The sequence below is a fragment of the Haliaeetus leucocephalus genome, unplaced genomic scaffold, assembly GCF_000737465.1.
Source record: "Haliaeetus leucocephalus isolate CR32 unplaced genomic scaffold, Haliaeetus_leucocephalus-4.0 Scaffold526, whole genome shotgun sequence".
NCBI classification, from domain to species: domain Eukaryota; kingdom Metazoa; phylum Chordata; class Aves; order Accipitriformes; family Accipitridae; genus Haliaeetus; species Haliaeetus leucocephalus.
The window spans coordinates 4,916,960-4,943,705 of NW_010972962.1; the positions used below are offsets into that span (position 1 = coordinate 4,916,960).

At 39.8% G+C, this 26,746-nt stretch overlaps 1 long non-coding RNA gene across 2 annotated transcripts in view; it reads right to left on the reverse strand.

Annotated features, from left to right (window-relative positions):
* Window positions 1-5,887: 5,887 nt before the first annotated feature.
* LOC104837382 overlaps window positions 5,888-26,746 on the reverse strand; it is a 47,341-nt gene continuing 26,482 nt past the window's right edge. Inside the window, exon 3 of one of the 2 annotated variants that reach the window (XR_774926.1) lies at window positions 5,888-8,074. This is a non-coding gene — a long non-coding RNA (uncharacterized LOC104837382). Of the gene's footprint in view, window positions 8,075-11,533; window positions 11,642-26,746 lie in introns of those variants that run through there. The other variant, XR_774927.1, reaches the window with a different exon arrangement.

A 26,746-nucleotide genomic window follows, 5' to 3' on the forward strand; every position in this document is an offset into this window, starting at 1 on the left:
AAGGCTTGACACACCAAGTATACTTATGAAGATCTAATGAGCTCAAAAGGGCATACTTCAGCCATTTCTGAAGCTGCTATTCTTGCTTACTTTCAGCACAGCAGGTAAGTCAGGTTTTGATAGTATATAGCTCAGAAATATATATGTTATGTGTTATATGAAGGTGTTGTTCATGAAGTAGAGGTACTCAGTCATTCATACCACTAAGCTTTCTTTATTGAGAAAGGTGTCACGAGGCAAGAGAACAGGAGACTACAGGGCCACTTCAGCTTAAACAAAAAGATAAGGCAAAACCTGAAGTAAAGCTCTAATCTAAAATGCATAAGTTATTGTCTAAGGAGTATTATGTACATCGTATTGAACACTACACCAACTGGAATTTTCTTCATTCAGAAGGCTCTTGCTTAGTCACATGAATATAGCTCCACGTGGTATTAATCGGGGAGGATCACACTGAAGTCAGAGGAACTCCGCTGAGGCAATGGAGTTACACCAGTTCAATTATGGTGTGAAAGAGACATTGACAACAGGGTCAAGCCTTGTCTTTAAATCAGTTCACCACAGAAAACCTTGTGCATAATAGCCGAGGGTATAGCACATTCAAAATACATTGTGAAAAGAGAAAAAATGCCATGCTTTATTTTGTAGCTACCAAAACCTCCTTTTTCTCCTTTGCCATGTGCAAATCATTGCTAGAAGAGCCTCTTTGTTCAGGCCAAGAAGGCTGGCATGAGGAAAGGGAGGTGCCTGGTCCCTAAACATGAGATCCCATTAATATTACTGATAGACTATTCTCTAAAGAGATCCATCTGTTTCTTATTTGGCATATTCAGAATAGTAGCTTGTTACATTTTTACAAGAATCTGTGTGATCCAAGAAAAGCAAAACCTCATGTAATGAAACAAAAAGAGAGAATACTTATTAAACAATCCCATCCATGCTGTACAACTTAAACATCCATCTCCAAAATGGCTTCAGCCTGTTCCATTTGCAGCTGTCAAATTTCTTTGCTTCAGGGGAAAAGGGGTAGAAGGCTACTTATTTCCCTTCAATTTTCCAAAATATGCATAAAAGTAACTTCTCCTAAGTCCAGAATAAATCTTCCATTCTTGTGAGTCAGTATGAAATGCTGCCCTTCATAGCTGTATTACAAACAACAAGTTCCTTCAGTCAAACTCCGAAGCTGCCCCTGCAAGAATTCAAGCTGAAGGCAGGAGCTGAGGTATGATGAAGTCAGGTTAGGACCAATCTACGGATAACAACAGTTGCAAATATTATTCCGAGCTGAGTGTGGAAGTATAGAAGATGTGCTGCTAAAGGTGGGAAAGAAAAAAATGTCCCAACATAAAAACTGGGTCTTTCTTCAAGTATTAAGTGTATGCTTACATAACAACAGAACGGGCTTCTATTCAGGTTGTAGTACATATATAAGCTTGCTCAAATGCCTGAAACAGTCAGGAGCATCATTTCTTAGTGAATGCAGCCAATATAAAGTTATTCAAAATCCAGTGCTTCTGTTTTATCCTAACAAAGAATTAAACCTAACTATTCACACTGTTTATCAGTACTGCTCCTTCTTTTGACTGGTACTTAAATCAACATTACAAAATGTTATATGCCTTTCTCATTTATAAAGACATTTAACCGTATTCTCAATTTTGAGGATGCATATTATCTATTGACAACATCCATGCATAAGTATTTATACAATATTTAATATACTGTTTAAGTAGCGCAATGACAGGATGAGGTTGCAACAACCAAACTTACTTCTGAACCAACAGACAGTGACAATTCAAGACATATATATGATCAGAGTAAAAATTTAGTACTAAGACTAGGCTCCTGAGACATTATTTTCAGAGGCAATGTTATTTTCAACAAGGTATCTATGTACTATGATGCCTGTCACTCATTTTATGCAGTTGTAGGTTCAGGACACTGCCATGAGTCAGCTGTAAGCAGGCCAAGTAGATAATGCAGTTAAATACCATTATCATTAACCTCCAAATAATTGCCCTTTTTTAATTGTCATATAACAATGTCTTGTTGTACACAAGAAGCATTATTCTTTTTATAGAGAAGTACTTATCCCATAGGCATGAAGAAAGATATTAAAAGTGATGTCAGATAGAAGCTGCTGAAATTTTCCTGAGTCTGCAGATGCTCCAAACTCACAATCAGCAGAATCAAATGATCATCAGGATTCAGAAACAAGAAGTGCCATTGAAACAAATGATTTTAGCAGCAGAACCACAAGCTGATGTGCTTCCTTTTCAGTTTCAAAATGAAATAGCAGTTAGTCACTTTCACGGTGCTCAAGAGGTGCACGAAAACCAAATCTCCTCTGCCTTCAACTGCAAACTGCTTGTGCCCAACAGAAAGCAGAGCACAGTCCTGCCCTCCGTCACAAGCCTCGATTTCTGCCTCAACTCCAAGTGCAAAGGGCAGCACCACAAGCCCCTGTTGCTCCCTACTCCACTGCCAAAATCTCTCCTTTGATCTTCTACAATGCACTGGTGCTCTGTCAGTCCAAAAATAACACTGTTGTTATGCTTCAAATTTAGGATTTGAAACAATACAAAATGAACTGGATAGCAAAAGAGTGCTACTGATTAGCACAGACAGCAAGGGATGAAACTGAGTACTCTGTTACATGAAGGCTAGTACACAAGAAGAGCATTTAATTTTGGTAATACATTTGGCTAGTGGGATGTTCCACTGGCTGCTCTTTGTGCGTTGCCAGTTTGCAGTATGGGTGCAAGGAGGTCTTGGCACAGAAAACAGAAAAGACCTCTGGTTTCCTAGGCTGGAAGGATAATGGGATGCATCTTTCAAAACTATTACTTGGAAAAAGATGCATCATGAAGCATCATCCCTCTCTGGGACTACAGAGAAGTGCTGACGCTTTGCAGAGGCCACTGCTAATTCCTCCAGCTCAGAAGAGTGCTCCTGATAATATTCAGGATATACAGACACACTGCAATGGAGAAAATGTATTTCCCTTCAGCTGTCTAGCAAATGAAGACATCTTGATCCCAGAGACAGTGTTAATCAGTCTCCAGATGGACCTAAGAGTATTTGTTACAATTTCAAAACTTTGCTTTAAAAAAAAAAGATAAAGAGAGACCTAATAATACAAATATATCTTAAAATGTATCTTAATACCATCTGAGCTTCAGAATGTGTTGTGCTGGAACTTACTGTGACTGAATAACACGATGGAAGCCCCACTGAAGCCAGCCATCCCCACACAAGGCCTTCACCATTTCTGATGGAAAACTTTTGATATAAGCTATTATGTAAAGATAATATCTGCATTACAAAATCTCAGCTCTTTCTCAGCTAAGGCTGAAACAAAAGAGTAGAGCTATTTTCAATTCTGAAAAGGTGTAAATGTGCACTTAATCTCAGAAAGCTGACAACTGAAAATTTCACTTTTGATCCAGCTGCATTATTGTCATACAGCACGCGAGCATCATGTACTTCAAGGGAATACCCTACAAGGGTAAGATAAAAGGCAGTTTCCAATACCTGCTTTCATCAGAAGCATGGTTCATTCCTGAGAATGAAGGACAGCACCTCTACCATGAGGAGTCCTTTCCTTCTGGAGGCCAACACTGCCTCACAAGAATATGTTAGAAAAGGCTGTGTCTGCTGTATCTGGACATAACGGCTCTATCTCTACTCACTGTGGGTAGCAAGGACTCACCGCAAACTCTATGCCAGGGTGCTATGAGGGACAGCGGCTCCCTGGAGCCAGGGCACTGGTACCAGCGGAGAGCTCTTCACGGGTCCGGCAGGGCAGGGCCTCACCAGCCAGGGCCTGTCCCACCACTGAAGCCAGGAGTGAGCAGCTGGGGACACTGAGGCAGCCCCAGCCCCAGGCATTGGGCACCTCCCTGGGGACCTGTACAGGCCAAGGCCAGGCCAGGCTGTGGGCAAGGCTGGAGCCCAGCCCTGCTGCAGCATTGCTGGGGCAGAGGCTGACGGCCCTGGGGGGCTGACGTGGGATCCTGGGCTGCAGGCAGGGTGGGGGAGCCCCAGGACCCAGGCAGGGACACTGAGGCCTGTTGGTGCCCCCTGGGCCCTGACACACTAAAGCTGTGCACGTTAGTGATGCCTATGGAAGTATAGCAGAGTAAATTATGCAATTTTATGAATAAAACACATCTAAAATATTACCAAACAGCAGGATTACGAGCTATTAAAACTATTAAAAATGTCAGTACTTTGTTGCCATATAAAGTAACATACATTTACTAACTGGTAGACATTTTACAGTAGTGCTTGGTTGGAGGAGGGAAGGGAAAAGCCCGCTGAGTGCAAGGCCTTTTTGGTTTCAGCCAGGAAGAAACCCCTTCTTACTTATTTGATAACTTCCTTATTCAATACCTATGAACCATCCCCTCTTCTCAGAGCTCGGAACACCTCAATTTGGCTTTCTCTTCTCACACAGGAAAGAAACATAAGGACTTTTGCTGGAATAATTTGGCAGTATTTGTGCAGACCTTACTGAGCCCTTGGTGCTTCCGTTCCACCACTAGGGCCTCCTCCATCTCCAGCCTGCAGAGCAGCTCCTCTGGCTGCAGGGCAATTGGTACCTTAGTTTCTTCCTAGCAGAATAGATGGTCCATTCAGTCAAATCATGAAAGGAATTTATTTCTAGGGTAATGCAAATATATACAAATATTGCCATCAAAAATGAAAAAAAATCCATTGTTCATTTCCAGGTATAAGAGCCATCCAGACTTCATAAAGCAGGGTTCATTAATAATACTTCACCAAAGGCATCAGATTTTGTCCCATCAACACCACCATGGTCATTAGTTATAAGAAAATAATCCTTCTTGACAGATGTAATGGAAAAAAGCACTGCGTTAATGAAATTAATTTCTAGCATACATGTAACTCTCATCTACTTGTTTGCAAATTGCGAACCAATAATTGACATGAAACGGTATGTATGTGAAACATCGAAACACAAAACAGACCTATTACAATCTCAAGTACTTGTAGAGGAAGAAGAATCCCAGTTAAGACATCACAACACTCTCGCTGTTGTCTTATTCCACCAATGGATAAAGATAGTTGCCCAAAATCTATGTCTCACTCTAATGCATCAGTAGGGTAACTAAGGCAATCATACATTAGACTTCTGGAAAGTATTGGAAGCCTGGGTTTAGAGTTGGGAGTGAAAACAGGGCTTTCATAGAGAAGAAGAGAGAAGGTCACAACTGACAATTCATCCAAACTGAAATTATTCCCAGAAGAGCTTCCTGTCCTCAAAAAAATTGGAAAAACAGGTTTTGAAATTCTAGTAATGTACCATTTCAACATTTTTAAAACAAAAAGTCTTGGTTTTGCAGTTAAAAGCATCTTCTCCTGTTGAAACTTAATTTAGTTTATATTAAAAGGTTAAAAAGGAAAAAAAAAAGGTCAGTATTAAAATGAAACATTTTTATTTGTTTCTTAAGTCACTCATACATTCACTGAGCCTCATGCCAGGCCTAAAATTTCAAAATCAACAGAATTCTTGTGGGACAAGAAAACTGTTTTCTGTATATCCACACAGCAAAGGGAACATTAGCAGTTCAAGCTCTTCCCAGTTTCCTTGCAGTGTTGCTAAAAATTACTTTTGAGAACAACCTTGATGAATGGAAACATAGTCTAGACCTCCAATGTCTTTCAAATGTTTAGTGACTTCTTATCCCCCTCCCCTTTTTTTTTATTATTATACTTTTTAGAAGAGAGCTACACAGATAGTCTTTAGGGGACTAAAACTGAGCAGTTCCTTCAACCAAATCAACCCAAAATTGTTCTTGTAGATTCATGAAATCAGAATATTAAACATAAACACTTATATTTCACTATGGCCTTTGCATGGCAAACAGATTAGTCACTGTTGATGCTGAAACTGTTGTGACAAACTGGGTTGGTGGGTTTTTTTAAAGGATAATATATTTGAAAAGCTTAAGAGCAGTCAAAGGTCACTCCTCTTTTTCAGCATCCAGCTTTTCCAGTCATCTTTTCTCAAGAGCACAAAACATGGTAGCAAGAGAAAGTTGAACATATTTGAATCAGCACAAGTTATAAATTTATGAAACTTAAGACCAGAAGAGACTGCTTGATAAAGCAATCTGGGCTCTCTTGTATTGTGCTCCCTTCATTGTATCTGAGTGACACACTGTTTGGCTAAAGCATGTCTTGCAAAGAGCCCTCCAGCTGAGGGACAGTTGAGATATTTATTTAGGCACAATGTACATATATATAAGTGAGCCACAAAGAGAGTTTTAGACATTCACAGAAACAAGGGTAACTGGCCATTGAGTACAATCTAAAAACTAAAAATCTGCCTCTGGTATTATGCATATCCATTCTGGACACAAAATCATCAGTTTTCCCTGAAATAGTTGAAAAGCTATACCATGATGTTTTTTCAGATCTTCTAGTGTTAGTTAGGACATCAACTATGCTGTCCTAGCTATGCTGCCAAACCCACCTCTGTGGATGGAAAATATACTGGCACTGGAGTAATTTTGTCTTATGATTAATGAGATGGTTCAATCATACTGAGGGAATAACTTTTGTGACCATGGTGGTGATTGCTGATAACAGTATATGCTATACACATACTCAAAGCCCTTTGTAGTGTAGGCTACAGGTTTTTTTATCAGAGAAACAGTTCAATGGAGTTATAAAGATGATGTTTGAGAGCCATCATGAAATGGCAAGGCCTTTCTGCCAAACATGTAGTCACTTAATTCCTTCTTTCTTTACAGCAAGAAAAATACATCTCAACATTGAAGAGCTATTTCCTTTCATGTCCAGCTGTTCAGTCAGGTACATCTTCCCCAAAATTCCAACTGTCCCACTAGATTTACGTTTCTGCAGTGCCCAATGCTCCAAAACACTGGAAATATGGGGGGAAAAAAATGGTTTAGCTGTTCTCAGCTGGAGGACTGCTATAGGAAAAAAAAAGAAAAATAATCTTTTAAGCAGTGTGCCAGATCACCTTACAAGGAGAGGAATACCAAAGTTTAGCTTAGAAATGGTCTACAATAATGAGAAGTATCTTAGAATTTCCTTCGTGGATTGTCTTTTATTTCACTGAGTGAATCTAGCTTATTTATTTCAGATTTCAATGACTGAAATGCATCAGATAGGAAAGCAACAGCATGCACGCTTACTTTATAGACTCTTTCATGCACTGAAGTACACTGAGCTCTTTAGGGGAGAGGAAGGATCTCTCTAGTCCTCAAAAAGGGATTTCCAATATTTTAAAATTATGCTAGTAGTATGACTTGTGATGACAGAAACATGTAGAAACAGTACTACAGTCTGTAATTTTTTAAAATACTTTGGAATAATCTACCCCAAATCAGGAGATGGATTCAGACTGGTGCTATGGTCATCACTACTTCTGAGGAGTTCTTTGTAACAATATTTGTGAAATTATAAACCTATCGCTCTTAAGGCTAGAAAGGACCACATAGAATATCTCATGTTCCCTTCTCTTTAGTACAACCATATAATTTCACCCAGCTGTGTCTCCATTGTTTGCTAAAGTATACCATCCACTCTCAGTTTGCAGACTTCAAGAAATGGTAAGCTCACTGTTCCTTTTAATAATTTGTTCCAGTGGCTGATAACTTCATTGTTAGCAACTGAGGAGTATAATACTAATCTAGGTGGCAACCAAAAAATACTGGGAATAGCTCTACCTGCTTAAACAATGGTATTCAAGATAATTAATATCCTTCTCGCTAAGTCTGTTCATCATAAAAGCAACAGGGCTTTAAGAATTATTTTTTTTTAAGCAACCACTGCTTTTGTGAACTTTTCGCATTTGTTTCTCATCATTTGGGTTTCTAGAAGCTTATAAAATTTGAAGGCAAATCCACATTCTGGTTTCCATCTCCATAGGCCACAATGCTTTCAAACAATGACTGATAGTTTCTTCTGTAGCTTTCCGTCATTTCCATGCAGCCTTTTTTCATGATAGAATGGAAGCCTTCTTCTTACAATGAAATTATTCCCATACGGACTCATTGCTGAAAATTCATGAGAACTCCTGCACATGCACAAAAAAGGAATAAGAAATGTGAATGCTCTTTGGGATGCCACAAAACACATTTCCAGATAAAATAACAGTTTGCATTTTTCAGACCTTTCCATCTTCAAAGAATGGGACATGCATCCATCAACAGAAAAGATTAGTGATATTAAACATCATAAACGTTATTTTACTAAGGTTCTGCTTCACCATCACTGTCAGATTTAGCTGCTGCAGTTCAAGGGGTGATAAAACTATTATGTATGACTGACAGACTTAGCCTCTGTAATGCACCCAACTTTGACAAGTACATCGCCAGCAGAATTCTTGGAAATCTCACTCCCTGTAACAGGGTTAAGATATGGAAAGAGTGTGTCGCACAAAGTCTGACTGCTACCATATATTAAGACCAGGTGGTCTTAATGGGTGGGCTACAACCCCTTATCTGCTCTCCCTCTGTAAATCTGTACTTACTTTGAAGCTTTACCCTTATGAATTCTGAGTCCTTTATTAGAAGCTGAGGCTCAGCAGCACAGAGGGTTAGCCTTTATTGTCTCACTCATGGCCAGGCCTCTCTGAAAGCCCTTTTTTCTGTCAAGAGGTGCTTAAAAATGGCAGAAGTCCTGTGGAGGATCCATACATGGCAATGGATGACTGTGCAGAGACTCCTGAGCAAACCTGATGGCTGAGATAGTCCCACAGCACACTGCAGCACTATGCAGAGAAACTGTTAAGGTCCCTATAGCGGCTCAGCCATGTTTTAATGGCCCTGCACCCAACCAAGTCAGCCCTAGCTCTAGTTCAGAGTCACCTTGATACAGCTGTACTAGTTCAGTGCCCATCTCACTATGACTGCAGCACCTCCATAACAGTGACACATGGCCAGGAACTGCCCGCTGCAGTGGATTGTTACAGCAGTCAGCACTTAAATGAACACACAATAATTCTGAAAAGAAAGCAAGAAAGTACTTCAAAGTTTTTCATCTGTTACACTGACAGAGAGGGAAGCCTAAGTTTGACTGATTTGATCAAACTAAGAAATTCAAGCATCCTCGACCTAATTTTAGGCCAAAGAAAATTGCAGCAATGCAGAAGCAGCTGATAAATCAAAAGCAGAAAAATAGGAATTAAAGCTCGGTTCAGGCCTTTCATCTTTATTACCCTTCTTTATGTGCATATGGTAGGTGTTCAACACTTTCCAAATCTGTACGATATTCCCCTGTGCATCAGGAGCTGTAGGGCTGTAATTGTCTATAAAAAGGCAACCTAACGGTTTCCTGTGACCGAGAGTTGAATGTGTTATTTGTTACCAGCTGGTTCATGGATAGATTGAGCCCGGTTCATGGCTTTAAGTGATCAAACTTACATTAAACCACCCGCTCAAGGGGGTGAATTCATGTATAGAGAGAATTCTGGCGCAATATTTTATTTCTGACTTACGGCATATGACTCCTTTTTTTTTCCTAAACCAATATTAAAACCAGAACCTATAATACACCAAATGCAGACTGCATTTTTTGGAAAGCTGATACCAAACGTAACAGTAAATGAACCCTTCTGAAAGGTTAAAGTTGCTTTCATATAAAACATTTTCTACCAGGAAATGGAATGTTGAACTAAGCATTTAACTTGAAAGAACTGTGCACAGACTCCAATGCTTGCATTATCCTTTAAAATAAAAAAAGCAAAGGGTTTTTATGAGCATACATAGCTCTAGTTTCATAAAAAGGGTATTATGGTGACAAGGTAAAATGAATCCTGGGGTTTTGGATGCTTCTTTTAACCTTCTTACAGCTCCCTCCCTGTGTATTGACCGTTCTAGGGTGAGGTTTCAGAGTATGACTAAATTAATCTAACAGTCCTGCTCCCTCCACTCCCCCCTGCATCCTTCCTTCCCTGGAATGCAGGTCCATTCCTTCCCTTCCACTTTCTCTGATTTTCATGTGGCTCCTCAGTGAACCCAATTGGATTACTAAACCAACAGAAAACTATTCATGTTTTTATTTTGCCGAGTTAGTTTTCTACCAGCTGGCAAGGTGAACCAACTCTAGGGGTGATACAAGAAATCAGAGCTAGTGCAGAAGCAGCAATGGCTGAAAACAGCACTCATAGTTTTTCTTGGGAGACTTCAAACCCTTAAAGCACCCATTCTAAATCACGTGATTGCCTTTTACAAATACACTTACTTTTTGAGATTGCAGACCTGTTGCGCTAGCTTCTACAAAAAACTAACGAAAGAAAGTAATGGTACCAAACAGATTTACCACTTCCAGAGACAACAAAGATAAATGGCAAACAGATGCACCATAGGGTAGTTGCCTATTCTCAGGAACAGACAATCCTGCATGAGGGCAGAGCCCCATGCATCTCTATATTAAACAGTCAAAGAAGGTCTCTTTACTAGATACAATCTTCTGCTTTGCCACGGGGAGAAGCCAACTTTATACAGTTTCCTTGACTCTTGATTTTGATTCCTTCATCATTCGGGGGTGGGGAGGGGGGGTGGGAGGGAGCCATTCAAATGAGCCTGACACATTGAGCTACTGCTGATTTGCCAGATTCCACTGTCCTCAAGTGTGACACAGCATTATTATTCAGTGTCCTGTATTTAAAATCAGAAGTGATTTAATCTGGCTTTCTGCCATCCCACTTGCTGACATGTTGACAACACCTAAATAACGCATAGATGTGTGACCACACTACTTTCATGCCACATGCTGAGACAAATAGACAACACCTGCTATTATTATTAGCCACATCTTTGATACCTTGGAAATGCGCAAAATGAACATCAAAATTAATTCAGACATGTTGTGGTCTCCAGCTCCAAACTTCTTCATTAGGACTCAAAAGGAACCTGTGCATCCACTGTGATTAAAAACAGAGTTTGCTGATTTTCATCTCACATCCTTTAAAAGTCACCCTTCTAAGATTGTTGATAAATAACTGAGTTTATTAACTGACACAAGAATTTCCACTAGCAAGGCTTTTCTCTGTACAGTGTTGACTGAAAAAAACGTTTAGAAGAAAGCTCAAAGAGCAGCAAACCCCCAGTTCTAGACTGCAAAATTCTAACTATAAAACTATCATCTAATTAATATCAGACACTGTTCCCTGCTAACATTAGTGAGTCTACTTCTCTTCTGATCATGTCAAAATATAAACATACCAATGTCATCAGGGCATGCTCATTAAACCAAAGTGAAATTGTGGTTTTCACTGGAGAACACTGTAAAGCAAAGATAGCACATCTGATGTATCACCTGTTTCTTACATGACCGTCTTATCATCTAAATGTCATACAACCTCAACCATACTGAGAGCAGACAGCAATATATACTGCTTTTCACGGGGCATTTAACAAGGTGGAAAGTTATTATCTATATCACTGGTCCCCAACTATCATTACATACACCCTCCTTTCCAATCCTGTGACTGCCAAGCAGAGAAAGTGGCTGGTTGTATTTTTACCTTTCTATGTTGTACAACAGTAGAAAACTTGCTTGTCTTCTTCATTTCACTGAGCCTATGCTGTCAGAGCAGAACTGTGATACACACTCCTCTTGTGAAGACACACAGGAGTAACTGTTAAGTCAGAGGGGACAACAAAATACAAAAAACAATGAAAAATAAAAATCAAGTCTTTAAAAGTTGGGATGGCTGTATTGTTGTGGAGAAGTCACCTCACTCCTCGCTCTGTGGCCAGCACCAGGGAATTGCACCTATGTAGGTATGCAGTTCCCTACTGACTTTAGATTCCCAAAGCCCAAAATAAAAGAATATCTGGCTCCAAACCACTGAGCTGTGCAACTAGATGATAATTTCTCAGAGAAAATCAGATATACAACTTGAAATGCCTTGCCCAAATAAATTCCTTCAGAAACTTTGGAAACTAGCACACATAAAAAAAGACAGGGAGGGGTTCTTTTTTTTTGGTGGGGTTTTTTTCAGCTCCTATGAAACAGTCAGAGCACACAGAAACTTGGTTTATTTCTGCTCAAGGATGAATACATTGGACAATAATCTGTACTTGTCCACATTGTTCAAAAGGATCCGCATTTTGAGAGTCCCAGACCGAGACCAATTCTTTCTGTTTTCTCCATTAAGAAGACCAGGAATCTTGTGGTCTTTTTTCAAAGGAATGTCTTTGTCCAGAATCTTGCCTCAGAGATTCATTTGCACTATGTTATTTAGAACAGAAATGAACACTGGCATGACTTCCTAATTTCTTTAGTAAATCTGTTCTCAATCTACTTTATTCCAAGCATTTTTATAGACAGTTTCTTACATGTTCTACTCTGAAGCTCTGTAATTACACACACACACGGGTCAAACTTTCTCTTGACCAGAACAGACTTGTAGTAACTCCAGTAAATTGAAAGTAAAAGTTTGGGGGAAAGAGGAGGTTGGTTGAGAAGATAACTTTCTGTTCAAGATGTGATTTCTTTTCTGACAGTTGCTATGGGTAATGTAGATGCCCCTGACACAAAAGTGAGAAAGCCTGTCTTGTGGAGGTTTTGTACAGTTTTTGTTTTGCCTGGGGTTTGGATTTCACAAGGCTAACTAGATTGCCCTTGTCTAGGAAACCCCGGGGGTAAAGCCAGATGGTGTCTGTGTGCAAGACAGAAAGCGTGAAAACTAGGAAAAGGGTAGTGGCTGAAAACCAGGGAATAAAACCCACCGAACTAGACAAGTGAGTAAAATATAAAAAGTTAAGAAGAAGTTATGAAGTGGCACAACAAGGGTAATGAAGTGTGCTTGCCACAAGCAAAAATGTGAGTATTTTGAGGGGAATGTCAAAGTTCATTCAAAGCTTCTTTCAGCAAGGTTTTTTTCTCTCCCTCCTCAATGGAAGTCTTGTGAGAATTCTCTTAGCTTCAGAAAATTCCTCTAAATTCTTGTTGCCAGATATATACCTGTATATGCAAGAATAAATTAATTATTACAAACAAGTCCAGTGCTACACCAGTAGCAAGTAAAAATAGCACAACTTGCACATTCTTACTAAGACCTAGCTCAGCAGTCAGCAGCACTGCTGGAATGGTCAAGGATAAAAGCTCCTGTTGTGTGGTAACATGATTTGACTATTTCTTCTACCAAAATGTCCTATTTAAGTGACTTAAAATGTACAGGTAAGTCTCATATTTTGTGCAGCTGAAAGTGCATGAACACTGAAAGAGCAAAATCCGGGTAAATGTGAGCTACTGACAGCAGTAATGAGTCTCTTTGAGAGGAAATGGTGCACTCTTCCTGTCACTGTGGTTTCTCTCTTGATGGTGGAGGGGGAAGGAACAAGGTAAATGGAGACTTTGCCACATTCAAAGGCAAGATCTTCGGATGGTGAGGCTTCCTTGCATTTTATCTGATGTCCATATTTACAAACTTGAGCACACGTGGTTTCACAGAAATGTTCAGAACAGAAGATAGAGGCGATGAGCAGCACATACATGACCTGTTTCCTGTGGTGGTTGAGAAGGGTGTGCTGGATGCCAGGCCAGGCTGGTGGGGCAGCAGTGAGAGCTGTGGCACACAGTCAGTGACACCGTCAGAGTTCTGGCAAGAAGCTGGATGTGAGGGCACAGGATGCACATACATACATGAGCCCAGTCAGAGTCCAGAGGCAGCTAATTTCCTTGCTTGTAAATTGTGTCGTTTGCAGGCCAGTTTCAAGTGACACATAAAATAGCATTTTTTTATACACATAATGATTATTGCCCCACTCATACAGCATTTTGAACATTTTCTGTGAAAAACAGTGTTAGGTTTTTTTATTTTCTACTATCTACATTTTAGTTTTCACATCTAAAAAGGATGTACAGTTCTACATAGAGGTGTGATCTCTGCTTGACTGTTTACAATTCCAGTGTTATACCCTTTCTTATCTGTTCACTTTGGCTAATGTGGCTTGATGATTTCACTCTGTGTTTTCCCTTTTCAATTATATACCTCAGATAGCAGATATCATACTTCCCTTCTATCATGTGACACATTTTCATAACGCAGAGTGACAACGTGGCAGACTTATTGTCACAAAGAATTAGCCTTGATCTACTCTACAGCATTTCATAGAAACTAGCACTAATTTTTACAGCATAAATTAGGGAATGCAAGGTATAGACAGTACTATGCTTGCAAATATTAAATTCAATGTGTTACATTTCTGCAGAAAATCAGTACCCACTCAATTAGCCTGAAGAATCATTTGTTATTTAAGGCTAATTCTATTTCTGAAACAGCCTCTTTAAAACTGTATTATCTACTTCATCTCTATGCTAGCCTGCCATCTCTGATATGACTGATGCTTTGGAAGACATTGCCGTGAAAGGAGACTATGCTTGCAGCAGTGTAGTTGAAAGCTCATGAACTGTCATCCATCTTCTGTCTTACAGTATGTGCTCATATAAACAATGGGGAAATCAGGGGCTTATCGAGGCTGCATTGAAAAGTGGTGAATCAGAGTTTCATTGAAAATTTGTTGAGGGTGCTAGGCCGTAATTTTAAAGGTGTTCAATATTCCAGATAAATGTATACTTAGCTTTCTGTGAAGAGCTTAGGTACCTTAACTCCACTTACTTCAGCTCAAGGTGAGTGCTTTCAAACTCTTCAAAATTGCAATAGGCAGCTATTTGAATGTTAAAGGCCTGCATACTCTTAAAAATCCGAACCCCAGTTCTTGATGACCAGTAGTCTTAGCCTGCCAGCTCAATTCAGTCTTGAGCACTGTACTGTATGAGCGTTACCTACCTACCCACTAGAACTAGGCCATTACCACCCATCTGAACAGTAACTCAGAAGTAATGAATAAGAAATATCCCTCTTGGCCTGTACTGGAAGCAAATAGAGGTAAAAGGCTAATTGTACCATTATAACTATCCTAAGCCTCAGTCTTACCACCCTTCATACCTCTAATTAAGCATGCAAAAAATAAATATCTTCCTGACAGTCTTTCCTCAGGCTTGGTATGAGTGATTTGACAAAGTCCAGAAAACTGCTGTGAAAAGATGTGAAACAATTTTTCATTCTAAGAGCTATTTTTTTATTCTAAAGAGATTTTTTTTTTAATTTCAAGAAAATGTAACAGCATTCTAAGCTAGGATCAGTGTGTCTCAAACTACAGCAAAGCCTACACACTCCAGTTACAATAAATAAAATTTTTTAAAAAAGTTACTAGCAATAATTTTTTTAAAAGACAGAAGAATTTGTGCTTTTAAGATTACATCAGTGAAAGATCTAGCAAGCCAAAGTGCTTTCCTTTTCCATTCCAACTAAATCATACACTATTCAGGGGAGAAATTTGGCAGGGAACTCTGTTGGATTATCCCTACATTGTGGCTGGACTGGTTTCTTTATCCTTTTTTGATAGATAGATGTCTAGCCAAGCCCTGAATATCTTCAGTGGTGCTGATTCCAAACCTTCATTTGGCAGCTGGTTTCCTTGGCTATTAGTCCTTATGTTTATAAACTTTTCCCTGATACATAATTCTAATTTTCCCCTCATAATGCTTAGGGCCACTTTTTTTTTTTTCTTTCTTTCTTTATTATTAACTAATGAGAATAATCAAATATCATCTCTTTATCAGTTTATTTCTATTATGGACAATAAAAGGTCACTTTAAACTTCCTGGAATTAACATGATTAATTCTCTCAACATCATACCATGGGTCTTATTTTGCAAGCCTGCCATCACTTTTCTTACATAGCTCAAGATTTAGCCAACTTTTTTTAAACAAAATATCTAAAATCAGTTACAGTATTTCAGCACGTGACCATAAATGACCATAAACAAGACTAAAGTTTTCTCTTCTCATTATGTATATTTCCATGGATTATGTTGTATAAATGGTTACACTAGTTGACTCTGTGGACCTTTCATCAGGCTAGAAAATGTAAGAGTTTGTAGAGCTGAAAAATATCAACGCTGCAAAAAGAATGTCGCTGATTGTTGAGACAACAGTTGGAGAGACCTAATTCTGATCAGCAAAGAAATGAAACTGTAGATCAGTATCACTGTTAATCCTACTGAATTGAGAGGCTGGTGTCTCTGTAACCACTACAAGACAGTTAAGTAGGGTCAGAGAAGGAGAGATTTATTTTAGAGGGAGTAAAAACAATGTGAGAAAAGGAGCAGTGGGCTGCAAATTAGCACTTTGAAAAGCTGCTGAAAAGGAGAGACCTTAGGAGCTGAAGAAGGGCCTGTAAGTGGCTGAAGAGTTTTGGGGAGCCGTTTGTACATTGGGAAACTACAGAAGATTACATTAGCCATGCAGCGCCAAGCTGCGTCACTCAACAACAGTTCACGGCTGAGGATCCTGGGAGGAAGGAGGCTGAACTGCATCTGAATGCAGAAAAAGGTGAAGTAAGCTAAGTCCTATCTTCTTCTAAACAATTCCTACCTGCTAACAGTTTCTTCCTTGGTATGTGCAGAGTTTTGTACATTCCCTCCCAAGGTGCCCAGGCATGGTCCTCAGTGCAGTATAGTACACCTTTACTGCATAAATTCCATTAGGTGCATACAGAAGTTCTTTACTGGACCTAGCACTCAGTTGGATTTTCACAAAAATCACCGTTAAATCAAAAGTAGTAAGTATCTGATAGCTTCTGGCAATTCTACTAAATACGTATTTGCCCTAAGTGTCTTTGAACAGCTGACTGCAAGCGCCTTGATGGGTCATTGCAGCTTCATGGATCAGACAACAGGATGTGTGAACACACACGGAAAGACGGATCACAATAGTATGACTCTGGGAGTCTTTCCTATTAACAGGTTGAGCACTTGGTTCAGACTGTGTTTGCTCAAGCTTCCAGACACATCTCATTCTCATCAAACATGCTCATATGACTAATGGAAGCTGTACCAGAGTGTGTCCCGTGCACTCATTAATGTAATTTGCCAAGGCATTCTCACACTACTAACCTGGCATGCATCTTTCTAGTTACCATGTAATCATTACATTTTGTCAGTAGTTACACAGTACCAAACGTTGCCAAGACCATTCAAATATTTTTGACCATTTGTCTAGTTCAGTTCCAACCATGAAAAGTAACTCAGTCCATTCCAATTATAAAAGAACTGCTTCTTCTGGGCATTCATTGCTTGCAGTGACAATTAAATAACTTGCTCTAGAGTAGGAGTGTTATGGCCACTGAGTAGAAAACTTACAATAGCCTCAGAGCTGACCTTGTTTGCCAGGTAGCTCTTAGCCACTCTACGATTTCCTCAGAGCTGTGAACCTTTTAACCCCTGCATGTGCATCTATATCAGTATGTTCAAGGAACACTTATTTCTGCATCTCACTGTCCCCTATCATCAAGCTGAGGATTACCAAGTTCTTCTTTTCACTGGAAGACTGGCACTTTTAGGACATGGGAAATGTGGTTCCTTTCTTAAATAAAGGGAGTCTGAGTAATTCTGTAAAGCCACGAAGACCGAACTCTGCATACACATTTATTCTAACACCTTACATCATTTCAGCTTTTGAAGTTCTGATGTCCAAAATAACTTTATCAAATCACAAAGCTTTTAAGCAACAAAGTGCATCTAGGGGAATTGTTTTCCTGACACTGAGGACAAAACTCCCCAAATCAGAATACTGCACTTGAAAGTTTTCTTAAGAATACAAGAATTTGTTGTGCCTACATCTGTCTGCTCAATAATTTGCTGCTAAGCATTACTACTGTATACAAACCATTTGTCAGCATTGCTTCCAGATTGAAGAGCCACTAGATTCAACCTGACATTGAGAAAAGTTCTGCCTTGCTGGAATACCTATTTTTGCATTTAGATTTACATTTTCCACTGGCTTGCTGTAGGATGCCACATACCTGGTTGGTTACCTGGAGCCTGCAACTGCAGTCTTTGATAGAAGTAGACAGACAAACCTGCTCTCTGGTGGAACCATTCCCATTGGCGTGCAGTCTAGAGGAATGCCACTTTGAAATCATTCCTGCATAAAATGTTTGCATGGCCATTAGGACACCTAGCAAGGCAGCAGGAGACCTCATGCTCTTGGGCTGCTGCTGATGCCTGTTATCATTCAGGTCCTATATGCTTCAGCCAGGACCAGAACGCTGAAACACAGGCCAGAGCAAGTTCACTGGAGTTCGATGAAAACAAAAAGCACAGTAACCTTGAGGAAGCAACTGGGGACTATCTGCATAGCTGTGGCCAGCCCTCTGGCCATACAAGCTACCCACCTGAGCCTTCCAAAGCAACAAGGTACCTACTACACATCTTAGGAAGCCAACAGGTATATGGGAGATCCACGATCAATTAGCAGGAGGAGATAATCATCTCACTACTCGTCCATAGACAGAAACGTAGATGCTGAACCTGTCAGGTCCTGGGAAAACCTGGCAGTACCAATTTCAGCAGCAGACATGGGTGCTAGTACACCATGCTGTTCCTTGCTTACTGACCAGAACACCTTGCTGGGAGGCTTACAGTGCTCTTGAGCTGGGATGGCCAATCCTCTGGTGCTGCTGATTCACTTAAAGCCTATGGTCTGGTACCTGAACAGCACTTGCTCCTACTTCCATACCACATTTAAGGGCAGTGAGGATTTAAAAGCCAGAATCCCTTATTAAACAAGGGGAATACTGTCATGCTTTTTGATGTTCAGGGACACTGGACCTTGCCATCTCCAGACCAAACCAGTTAAATATGGCGACATTTCAGGCATGAGCTGCATTTTTATATGGTTTTGAGGGTGACAGAAGGTATGATTTTAGGTGGATGAAAGGAGAAGAATCAGGTCAACTAAATTAATTGCCTGAATACTTCCTAGTACAGCTCAGGAGAATCAAGTTCTAATCTGAATGAAGTGTCAGGGAGACTAGAAACCTTGTTAATATGAATACCTACATAAAGTCACTAATTTAAATGAAAGCAATTGCTGACAACAATACTTCAAATTTACAAAGCTCATTATAGCTGGGATTCTAACAGAACTTAGTCTAAACCTAAATCTGACCATTTAAGTCTATGGTAAAACTTCCACTGACAACTGCAGAAGCAGGCTGAGGCCTCATGGAAACTTTTTTTTAAAGATCTTTTAAACTTTCACCTCACTGCTTTAAAGCATTTTGCAAGCACATACACCTCAGAGGTTTTATATAGCTGGTGAGTAAGCTAAAACATATGAGGAAGAAATAATTTGTTCTAAGCCGCAGAAGAAATCTGTGTCAGAGCCAGAAATTGGACTTAGAAGTGTTGATATCCTGTTCTTCTCTGTGGCACGGGAAAGTCTTCTCACTGAGCTTTCAAGTCCACAGGGCAGAAATGATACTATCAGTGAGTTCAAGCTGTTTGAGTTGTTTATGAAGAAAAGTGGCCATGATGATGCTTGTAACTCTACAGTTTTCATTTCCTTATTACAAAATGGAGATAATTCTTATTTTAAAGCATCCATTCCAGCTTAGTCAGGGTGAGTTTAAGTGCTTAATGCACTTTAAGTAGAGACCATAGGAACTGTAAAAAACCTAATGTGTTTCATCAGATCCTTTCAGCTGTAATGGTCAAATATTTAAGGAAAAGAAAAAAAATCAATAGACATGACAGAAGCATACAGAAAACATTTCAAGTTTCCTTCCTATTTTATATTACAGGAATCAGGAAGACAAATAGATTCTTCTCCCTGAAATGCTTAACTTTCTCTCTGAAAAAAAATTTTCAGCATGTGACCTCTAATAAATGTCAGTTCTTTGGGAAAATGCAGAAACGGTGTACAAAATAATAATTTAAAAACAAAACAAAACAAAACAAAAAAACAACAGAAGAAAAGCAGAAATTAGACAGTGACAAAACGGCATTGTGGCAGATTTCAGGAAATATATTTTCTTTTCCAGTGTTACATTCCAAGATATTTTTAAATCACAGATATTGAAAACAGATTCCCATACAATTCTTAATCAGTTACAGTAGCCAACAGGGTTAGTGGTTCCTAACATGTGGCAAAAAATATAATATTTCTAACTCAAGCCATGTCATGCTGGTATTTTAACCAGCATTCCTCATGCTATTGTTACAATTCCACTAGTTTCACAGCATTTGATTCTTTCCGAATGTAAGAACACAGTATCTCCCTTTCTGACATTAACAGCAAGCAGTATAATCATAATAACCACGGTTCTTTTCATTCCACTGTCTCAAGATGCTTTGATCCTTACTTCTGATTTTGTAGATGGAGAAACTCCAACTAAGAATCACGAGGTGACTCTCTGGAGTCAGCCAGGAGTAAGGTCGCTGTAGGGCCTAGAATGGAAAAATGAGCAAAAAGCAGCACTTCACAAACTTTTTAGAGCATATCTGGTCTCACACACAAAAGACTTCGACTTCTAATTGCCTCCCCCTAATCTGCACCACAGCAATGCTGCTCTCATGTATCTCCAGGGCAGCTTTACTCCCTCGCTCTGAAGCTGAGATCCCAGCCCACCAGACACAGCTAGTACACAGCTCTGTAATCCCCTTAGAGGCGACAGCCTCTGAGGGGCATCCCTGAATAGGGGCGACTGTCCCCCACAGAGGCCAGGGAGAGTGATGCTCCACTGAAAAGCTGACACCATGGTCCTTCCTCTGCCACTCGAGACTCTGCCCCTGGAGAGAAAGGGGCACAGCAAGGCACAACCTGTTGTGGGTGCTCCCGCACACAAGCCATGACCCACCACATCTGACATGTGGCACATGCCAGTCCTTACACCTGTGATTAGCATCAGACTCAGATGTTAGGAATCCACATGCATTGGGGCAGCATGTTAAGTCTTATAAAATAAACTATAAAAAGTATTACTCATCTGTGAGACACTCATCATTATTTAGTGAAACTTACGGTTTATGCAAAACACATTGAAATAAATCACATTAACAAAACCTATCTGATTTCATAAGCAACTTGTATCCAATATTTAATATTTTAAAACCCATTAAACACTTCATTTAACAATGGAGCAACTAGAAAATTCTGACATAAAAGCTCTAAAAGAGATTTGAACTATTCATTGAATGGTGACAGAAAGAGATTCTGAAAGAGGTCTTCAAAAGCTTGCTGCAAAGCTATATCAACATTTTTAAGAGAAACCATTCCTAGTCATCTATTATAAAACAAAGCAGAGGTGTATATAAAAATTCAAAAAAAGAGTTCCTGTCATTAATGCATTATTTCAGAAGAAGCTGCAAAATCCTGAAGAGGTGCCATTTACAACACTGGATGGGCTTTTTGTTCTCCATCAACATTGCTAAGAGTACAAAGTGGCAAATCACATATTACCAAAAAATTCAGTTTGAGGATGACCAAGCATAATTATAAAACTGGACAGGAAGGATGGTGATGGGCAAAAGACATGAAATCTGGAAAAGCTGGATAATTATGTTTCAAAATCGACATACTATTTTTACACACAAACAAAAAAAATATTAGAGTTGAGTTTTTAATTTAATTTCAAGTTAATCTGAATCTGTTTGTTTGGGGGTTTTCAACAATATCATTTTTCCTTATATTCTCTGAGATTAGAGGTAAGAAAAAACAAACAACCACCTGACCAACAGTAGGGAAAGGCTCGTTCCAGGACACACAGGAATGGTTACCCGTATCTCCATAAAATACAACAGTGGCTTGCAAAGTACTGCTGACTTAACTGATGCAAATGCTGCAGGCAAGTTAAACATTTTGAAATAACCTTCTTACTTTACAACAGTTATTAATACACTTCAAATGCAAATTTTACTTTTCTTAATCCAAAATAGGAGTTCCCAGAGAGCATGATATGTACCTGGATTGAAAGTTGTCAGTTTTATTTATAACAAAAAATATATTTTAAAATTGAAATGCTAGATTTAAAATTAAATATTTGATTAAGATAATCTGATATTTGCCAAACTTCACCACCACAGTCACAAATACAATTACAAGAATTTGGCCTCTCTTTTTCATGTATCATCTAGGAAATTTACAGAAATGAAACTAACCCTAAACTAACAATGCCCATTGCCCTTCAGAAACACTGATGTCCAAGCTCAGTGCATTTGTTTTCTTGCAAGGACGTCAGCAGTATATTTAGCACCAGGGTGGAAATAGGGGAGGTTAAACTAAAAGACTCATATTACATATTGCAGGTGTCATATTCCCACTCTTGTGCTGCTCCTGGATTTATGGCCTGCTCATTTCATGGTTTCTTTTGAAGCATTTTGACAGACAATTGCTTCTCTGCCTAAAACTCAATAACAGCTTTAGTATGATATACTAGATGTGCAGAGGAAGCCTTCCCTAGAAAGTGATATTATTTTTCCAAAAGAAAGTGGCGGGGGGGGTGTTTGTTTCTTTTGTTTTGAAGTCACAACAAGCAGATAAAGCAGCAAATGGAAGGGGAATTAACTGTATATACAATAAACGCAATAATTTCTGCTTCATATATTCAACTTGATTGTAATACAGAATTACTCTGTATGCGAGCAGGTGAGGCCTTAGAGACATACAGAGTTAAATGTAGAGACGCTGTTGAGATACTAAAAGCTGAGATATTGCTGCTGACCACAGAGAGCAAATTACAATTAAGTACACATCTTTCTGGGAAGTTTGCCAAGGAAAAACCAGGGAGAGGCGGTTGTCACTGCTGCTTTGCCTGTGCTAGGGAAAAATGGAGATCTAGTTGCTGTAACTCTTACCAAGAAAGCAACTGTACTCAGAGTACAAAGCAAATCAGTGCTAATGAGACAAATCAGGAAACCGACTCTGAGAATGAGTTCAAAGCACAAAAGTAGAAAAGCTTCAGCACTGTCTGCATTATCAGCTAAGCACTGGGGCAACGGCACCACTGCTGGCTGTTGCTGTAGCATGGTGTTTTGTTTTGCACAAAACCAGCTTCACAGACTAAAGACACAAAAGCAGGGAAAAAAATCTTCAGATGTAGTGTTACAGCAGGAGAAACCAGGGATATTGTAGAAGCAAATAAAGGTTCAGGCAGAACTTTTGCCTTTGATAAGAGGGTACCAGGAAGAACTGAAACCATGGAGGTACAGTGATAACAGCAGAACACAATCAAGAATATTCATACGGAGCTGAATTTCTTTAGCAGGCAAAGGAGAGGGAAAGGTAACAACAGTGGCCATGTTGTAGCCCATAAAGAGAAAAAGATGAAAAGGATCCCAGCCTACCACTCCCTGTGTATTGGACTCAAAATTGAGATTTATTCTACTAGGGGACACAAATTGAGAGGAAGGACAATGGTAAAAGCTAATGGGAGCAGGGAGATGTCACATCCTATGTTATTTCAGTACTTCTTTGCTTCCTTAGAGAGAAACTGTCTGATCCAGCAAGAAACAGACTATTCTGACTTTTCAGTCAGGTCAAGATATCTTCCGAAGTTTTCTACCAGTCTTTGCTGGTAATAGATGGTACTAATACTTCTATACTTGAGATTGAGAGAAGTGGCTGTCACCCACAGCCTGAGCACGGTCAGCAACGTTGACATGTTTCTGCCATTCTAACTATGGCGGAAGCTAAACAGAGGGGGGGGCTCTTCAGCACCAATCTCTCGTGCACCCTGGCAAGCAACTTATCTCTGCAAATGCTTTCCTGGTTGGCTAGTTTTGTTCTGGGCCCAGTGTTAGCTCCAATTCTCCTCTCTACCATCCTGGTTGTTACAAGAACTTCCTTCTGTAATTTTTCATTATCTTTTCAATGTGCAAAGTTATCATTTACTAAACACCATAAATTAGACTCTCCTGCACACAATCCTTAAGTATGTCTTTACATCTACCACTGGATCAAAGAGCCTTTACTTTTTTTTCTGTGTGAGAAAAATCCCTTTTGGTGTGAAAAGAAATATACTGGGAGTTTCATCTTGCATGATTTCCTGAGATCCTCAGTAAGCAAGGAACATTTATACTACTGTCTCTCACCATCTCTCAGCCTCTCACAGGGCTGGGCATCCAGGCTGTACCCAACCATGGCTTATCTGAAAAAATTTCACAAGGAACAAAACAATACAGATGCAAAAGCCCAATTTCAAGCATTATATTTCTATGTAAGTTAGTAGTTCTCTCCTTTGTCATTGTAGGGGTGATGAGTTGGACTTATGGGCCTTCTCTTGGGAGATTTCCCTTTCCTGTTCCACCCTCTACAAAAATGCTGGTGGTGGCACTTCACAGGGGTCTCTTGATGCAAAGAAAGCAATGTCACAGGCATGCTACAGACACCAAACTCATTCATTAGTCCAAGGTCTCCTTTTAACTCAAATACTGTTTGATAATGAAAAAAAGTTTAGGACCTAGAATTTACTTATACAGTTTCTATAAACTCTGAATCCAGGAACAACATTCAAGGGTTTAATTGCACAAAAGGCAACATCACCAACCTCTCACTCTTGATGACCTGTATTAACACTGAGCCTCAAATAACCTGCAAACACAATAATACCACAGTGAAAAAGTAATTAGTCTTGACCTTCGTGCACATTTGTCTGTGTGGTATTATCACAGAATTCACAAATTGGAACCATCTCACAAAAAAAGAGAGCAGTAAAAGAGCAGTAAAACCATTTGGAAGCCCCCAAAGTACACGAGGAAGCATGTGCTTTGCTGCCGTCTGGCAGTAACCTCTTCCATGAGTCCTTTGCCAGTTTGACCATGCACAAGGCTGCAGGACTGAAGCAGAAACTGATTAAAATATGCATGGGCACGTGTGTGTGCGCGTGTTTATATGTATACACACACATTTCTAAGTATGTGCTAAGGAAAGAAAGGATGCAGGGAAGACTTTAAAAAAGCTTTTATGCTGGGCAAGCTTAAGGAAGTCAGGGACAACTGCTCTTGGTAAACTGATCTGAGATTAAGAAAAAAAGGAAATGGTCCCCTTTGACGAAGGAGATTAGAATAGGTACAGCTGCATTGTGCAGGAACAGGAACTTGGTAATAAAAACACTCTGACGTGGCATTTACCCCAAAACATCAGTGAGTAAAAATAAATACACATCCACAGAGCTTAGGCTATTCTGGTGCATCTTAAATCACTTTAATGCATCACAAGATCTGGGACATGCTGGAAATTAGGCTTCTAGTGATTATTTAGGGTTGCTGCAACCAGTTACTGGACATTCGTGTCTTTTAGGTAGTCGTGTATAATGTGCTTGGGAGGCAGCATCTGTGGGCAACAAAGTTCTGCATTAGGAACCAGTTATTTAAGGAAAATTAGTGCCCTAAGCCAGGACCTATATCACACACATTCTTTGTAGGGTTCATCTCTTTTGCTTATAAAGGCTGTTTGCACGGCTGGCTACTGTCCTAAAGTTGCACGAACTGAAGTCCTCTTGTTCTCACTCATTTGGGCTACTTTTTTCCAGTCCAGTACAGCTGTCAGTCAGGGTGCGATCTCTTTGAGAGCAACAAATGAGCCAGATGCATAGTTCAATGGCCAGACACTTCAAGTCATAACAAGCTAGTGAAGCGAGCTAATTTAGCTTGCAAAAGAATTAGACTTTATTAGCCACTAATACCACTTTTTGCCCTGCATAGCCCTTTAACCAGCTGCAGCTCCATTGACATCACATTTTGGAAAGATGACTAGTGGCACATCTGATTATGGAAAGCTTAGAGGGCTTCCTGGAGCAGCTACCACTTACTAGGACAGCAGAGGAATGAACTTAAATTACCACACTGTAGGCATTCATATGGGATAAATCTTGTCATTGGGACCACAAATTCTGCAAGGCATTTTTGCCTGTGTCTAATTTTTATCATATGTTTACCACATGTAAAGGTATGTAGTAGAAGGCATGCATATTAATAAATTAATGAATTGAGGCCAGAGCTGATGGAGAACTTGTACGGAATTGCATATATACATATATATTTTTAGATGTATGTGTATATAGTCACACATATATATATATATTTGGGTTTATGTCATTATGTTTAGTCCTGGTTTTGGACTCAGTGATGGAATCATTGGTACTTTGTGTTTTTCTATCTTCTTGGTTTCTGAGAATGAAGGAGAGTTAATAGTCCAGCTGCACTCATAGACTCCAACTTCAGATATATTTTATATCAATCCCTATGATTTACAAACCCTGTCTAAACCCAGTGTACTTACATTTTTTCCTATGCAAGTGTCAGACTGCAGTGTGTCCTGGTTTCAGCTGGGATAGAGTTAACTGTCTTCCTAGTAGCTGGTACAGTGCTATGTTTTGAGTTCAGTATCTGAAGAATGTTGATAACACTGATGTTTTCAGTTGTTGCTCAGTAGTGTTTAGACTATAGTCAAGGATTGTTCAGCTTCTCATGCCCAGCCAGCGAGAAAGCTGGAGGGGCACAAGAAGTTGGCACAGGATACAGCCAGGGCACCTGACCCAAACTGGCCAACAGTGTATTCCATACCATGGGACGTCCCATCTAGTTTAGGAACTGGGAAGTGGGGGCAGGGAATCGCCACTCGGGGACTGGCTGGGGGTCGGTCGGTGGGTGGTGAGCAATTGCCCTGCACATCATTTGTACATTCCAATCCTTTTATTACTACTGTTGTCATTTTATTAGTGTTATCATCATCATTATTAGTTTCTTCCTTTCTGTTCTATTAAACTGTTCTTATCTCAAGCCACAAGTTTCACTTCTTTTCCCGATTTTCTCCCCCATCCCACTGGGGGGGGGGGGGGGGGGGGGGGGGGGGGGTGGGGGTTTTTTTGGGGGTGGGGTTTAACACCGC